This window comes from Aquila chrysaetos, assembly GCF_900496995.4.
Source record: "Aquila chrysaetos chrysaetos chromosome W unlocalized genomic scaffold, bAquChr1.4 W_unloc_1, whole genome shotgun sequence".
Lineage (NCBI taxonomy): Eukaryota > Metazoa > Chordata > Aves > Accipitriformes > Accipitridae > Aquila > Aquila chrysaetos.
The window spans coordinates 815,801-820,931 of record NW_024470321.1 but is presented as its reverse complement, the minus strand read 5'-3'; the positions used below and the strand labels follow the sequence as shown (position 1 = coordinate 820,931).

General features: G+C 41.8%; 1 long non-coding RNA gene across 1 annotated transcript; it reads right to left on the bottom strand.

The window, feature by feature from the left end:
- Positions 1–1,881: 1,881 nt before the first annotated feature.
- Positions 1,882–3,021, bottom strand: LOC121232895. Its single transcript, XR_005931751.1, has 2 exons — positions 2,975–3,021; positions 1,882–2,010 (listed from the first exon to the last, which is right to left on the bottom strand). It is a non-coding gene; the product is annotated as an uncharacterized LOC121232895 (long non-coding RNA).
- Positions 3,022–5,131: the final 2,110 nt, after the last annotated feature.

Below are 5,131 nucleotides of genomic sequence, written 5' to 3'. Positions count from 1 at the left end.
TCAATTCCCCCCTTTTCTTTATGCTTAGGCGGATTCTTCCGCCTGTCACAGATTTTCATCTTCTTTGAAAGATTCAAAGTATTTCCCTGTTTCTAATTGGTGTCTTATTTTGTTTCGTTTCCAATCTTCATAGCTTTTTACAGTATTTTGACTGAGACAAGGGGAGTCAAAAGAATCTCAGTAGACATAATAAAGGGGGGTGAAAGATGATGTTTAGCGCTTACATTGTTGAAATTAGCTGACATAGAGACAGTCCTTGATAAGAAGAGCTGGTCCTAAGAACCAGCCAATAAGGTAAAGACAGTTCCTGATAAGAAGCAGGAGCAGGCCCCAAGAGCCAGCTAAGACTGGTCTTGCGGCTTGGGTGAATACCAAGAAATCACTGAGCCTGCGCAAGAAGAAAGGTTACTAGCGGTGACGAAGAGGAGTCATCTATCTTCATCTCTGCGACCACCAGACGACCACCATAAAGAGGCACTGCGCAAGCGCAGTTGAGAGGAGACTATGGAAATGACCTCTCGGAGCTAATTTTAATATGAAGCGGGGACAGGTCATGCATATGTATAGGCGTATTGTGAATATGTAACACTTGACTGTATAAACTTGAAACTAACTGCCGAGTCGGGCGCGCACGACTTTGGTGGGACTACCCCCCGTGCTGCCCAGCGCTGAATAAACATACCTACTTTACAATCTCACTGATTGTGGAGTCCGTTTCCGCACGTCATTGACAGTGCCACATAAAGCATTTTATCATGATACAGATCAATACTCCCAATGCCAAAAGGACAATGATCATAACAAAAATTTGCTTTAACCAACCAAAATTAGGTAACCATGATGTTAATTTGTTCCACATCTCTTCAAACCCCCATGTTAGGTCATCTCTCGTTACCTCGTGTAAAACTGCAGTTTGTTTCTTAATCTCTTCCAGGTCTGTAGAAATTCTTCCACTTTGATCTATATACATACAACAACTAGCATTTACGATCGTACATACTCCACCTTGGGAGGCTAACAACATATCTAATGCCATTCTATTTTGTAACATGATCTGAGACAGGCTAGATACCTCTAGTTGTAGTGCTTTTATCGCATCTATTGTCCGATTTTTGATGTTCTCTATTACTGCTGATATATTGACAATGGCTTTTTCCAGTTCACTTACTCCCAACCACGGAAGGAACCACCGGGCAAAGCTATGGAAGGCAGTGGGCCTTCTTACTAAAGGATTTTCAATATCTCGTTTAGCCCTTAGGAGAGGTGTTCCTTTTAGTGGGGAATTATGTATAGTTATATTTGGAATCGCTGCTCCCAAGGTACATGTTCCCATCCAATCTCTAGGTAACACTTTCCGAGCAGTGTCGTTGCATAGCCAGTACCACCCTCTCCCTTCCGGCACTGGCCATGCTGTAGTATTAACAGAGATTGAAGTCCCAATGTCTATTGTCTTATTACAAACGGTATGATTCCCCACATATGTTCCACCAATACAATCAATCTTCCCTTGTCCCTTAGGGGGATTACATCTCCATATGCATGTACAGTAAGGTTCCAGTGTCTCAGGGCTAGTTATTTCTAACTTCCAGATCTCATCATTGTTAGTATTCCGTGAAGTATTTTCCCAAAGACTCGCCCAGGAATGATCCTTTGGTACCGGAATACCAATTAAAGGGAGTCCTTTTCCTCCGTATTCTGGTAAGTGAGTACATACCCAACAATCAGTTTTGTTCAGAATCCTAGAGATATTCTGGGTTAAAGCGAAATGTGTATTTGAGTGCCATCGAGCTCCATTTGAGCCAAGTAATGCCTCCATTACCATCATGATTTGGAGAACCGCAGAGTTGTGGGCCCTGTAGGGACGACCGTCCATGGTTTCTCGGGTGCTTTCTTCACTCTCGAATAGTGGATCCAGGCAGGCTGTTCTTTGATCCTGATAGCAGTGAAAGTCGTCAGTAAGACTTGATAAGGTCCTTCCCACTTCTCCTCCAAGGGTTGTCCTGAAAAAGTCTTTATATACACATAATCACCTGGTTTAAAGGAATGAATTGGTTGATCTAATCCTCTAGCTCTAGCTCCTAAAACTTGCTTGTTTATTTTCTCTAGCTGCTTTTGGAGGGAGATCATATAATTATATATATATCCCGTACCTTGCTGGGTTATGTCCTCCCCTGTAAACTGAAACAAGTACGGTCTTCCATACAGTATTTCAAAGGGACTTAAATTGTCCTTTGTTTTTGGTTTCACCCTCACTCTAAGCAGTGCCAAGGGGAGAGATTGGGGCCACGTTAAGTTAGTCTCCTGACTGATTTTTGCTATTTGTTGTTTGATTAAATGATTCATTTTTTCCACTTGCCTGAGGTCTATATGGGGTACGCAATTGCCAATCTATTTTTAGGATCGTACTTACTTGTTGTACTATTTTGGCACAAAAATGAGAACCCCGATCAGAGGATATCGTGGCAGGAATTCCAAAACGAGGAATAATTTCATTCAATAATATTTTAGTTACTTCTCTTGCTTTGTTCGTTCGGCAAGGGAAGGCTTCTGGCCAGCCGGAAAAGGTGTCAGTCATGACTAATAGATATTGATACCCCCCTTTTCTAGGGAGCTCTGAAAAATCAATTTGCCACTGTTGTCCTGGATAATTTCCTCTGCCGATCGTTCCCAATTTTACTTTATTGGTCACATTGGGGTTATTACGTAGGCAAGTTTCACATTGTTGGGACACCTGTTTCACTATAGTATATAAATTTCGCCCTATCAGTTTCTGATTTAAGCTCTTATACAAGGCATCTGACCCCCAATGTGTTTTATTATGTTCAATTAAAACTGTGGGCCATAATAAGTTAGATGGTATTATGACCCGACCATCTGCTATATGGACCCACCCATTCTCTGCCATTTTACCTTTTAAATCTTCAATTAACTTCAAATCTTCCTTTGAGTAGTTTGGTTTCTGATTTGTACTTACAGTTTGGATTTTACCGTCTGGTATTAAGGATAAAACCTTTTCTCCTGATTTTGCCACTCTCCTGGCTTCATAATCAGCCAGACGATTTCCAATTTCCGAGTCAGTATTTCCTTTCTGATGTCCTCGGCAATGCATAATGGCCACTCTCTCCGGTTGTTGTACAGCCTCTAATAGTCTTAGGATTTCTTCAGCGTGTTTTACTTGTTTTCCTTGGGCAGTCAGTAGTCCTCGCTCTTTCCAAATGGCCCCATGAGCATGTACTACACCAAACGCATATTTAGAGTCCGTCCAGATGTTTATCCTCTTCCCTTTTGCTAGCTCTAATGCCCGAGTTAGAGCAATTATTTCTGCTTTTTGGGCCGAAGTTCCCGAGGGTAACGGTTGTGATTCAATTACCCGTTGAGTTGTTGTGATGGCATACCCAGCCTTACGTTGTCCTTGTTGCAGGAAACTGCTCCCGTCTGTATACCAGGAGTCCTCTGCATCCTCCAAAGGTTCTTCCTTAAGGTCTGGTCGGCTTGAATAAGTGGCTTCCATGGTTTCAATACAATCATGTGTCACTGGCTCATCTAGAGTCCCACTGAGGAAAGAGGCTGGATTGACAATATTAGTAACCACAATTTCTATATCATCTTGTTCTACCAATATTGCTTGATATTTCAGAAACCTTTGGGGTGAGAGCCAATGGCTCCCTTTTTGTTCTAGGACCGCTGATACCATGTGAGAGACTAGTACTGTTATTTTCTGGCCCATAGTAAACTTTCGGGCTTCTTGGATATTAATTACAACTGCTGCAACAGCTCGAAGGCAGCTTGGCCAGCCTTTGCTTACTTCATCTAATTGTTTAGAGAAATAAGCCACTGCTCGTTTGTAGGGACCAAGTCTTTGTGCCAACACTCCTAAAGCAATTCCTTGTCTCTCGTAGGAGAACAACCAAAACGGTTTGGAGACATTCGGTAACCCTAGGGCAGGGGCCCTCATTAGTTCTTGTTTAAGCTGCTTAAATGCATTTCGTGCTTCACCTGTCCAGACTAATTTCGACTGATTTCCTTTTATCAGTTCGTACAGAGGTTTGACTAACATTCCATAATTGTATATCCAAAGCCGGCACCAACCTGTCATTCCCAGAAAAGTTCGCAACTCCTTTACCGTCTGTGGTTCTGGAGTTTGACAGATGGCCTCTTTCCGTTCAGGTCCAAGTTCCCGTTGTCCTCCGGAGATTTCTAGTCCTAGATAGGTCACGCGTTGTTGGACCAGCTGGGCTTTCTGTTGAGAAACTCGATATCCATTTAAACCCAGAAAATTAAGAAGGCTTATAGTCCACTGAATACAATCTTCCCGAGTTTCTGTAGCTACTAGGAGGTCGTCTACATATTGCAACAAGACTCCCTCTCGGCTGGGCGGTTCCCAGGTTTCGAGCTCCTTTGCCAATTGATTTCCAAAAATGGTAGGGCTATTTTTAAAACCCTGAGGTAATACTGTCCATGTTAATTGAGTTTTTCTTCCTGACTCTGGATTTTCCCATTCAAAAGCAAACAAATTTTGGCTCTCAGTGGCTAGGGTCAGGCAGAAAAAGGCATCCTTCAAATCCAGCACGGTAAACCAAACTTGATTATCTTTTAATTTTGTTAGTAAAGTATACGGATTTGCTACCACAGGATGTATATCCTCAGTAATTTTGTTTATTGCTCTCAAATCCTGAACTAGCCTGTAACTCTCTCTGTCAGCTTTCTTAATTGGTAATATTGGAGTATTATATTCTGATTCACATTCTATCAACAGACCATATAGTAGGAATTTGTCTATTATTGGTTTTATCCCTTTTCTGTCTTCTAGTTTCAAAGGATACTGTTTAATTTTGACAGGTTCCTTTCCGCCCTTTAATCTTATCACTATTGGTGCTGCATTCTTTGCTCTTCCCGGGACTTCAGAGGCCCACACGCCAGGGTATACTTGATTAACAATTTCCTGAGGAGTATTTATATTACATTTCACTTGGGCTTGTAACAGGGCTAGGCTTAAGACATTAATCAACTGATTTTCCTTAATTCTCAAGACCATATTTCCTCTATCAAAGGTGATTTTTGCGTCTAGGTGTTCTAATAGATCTCGTCCCAATAGAGACTGTGGGGACTCCGGTAAATACAAAAATTTATG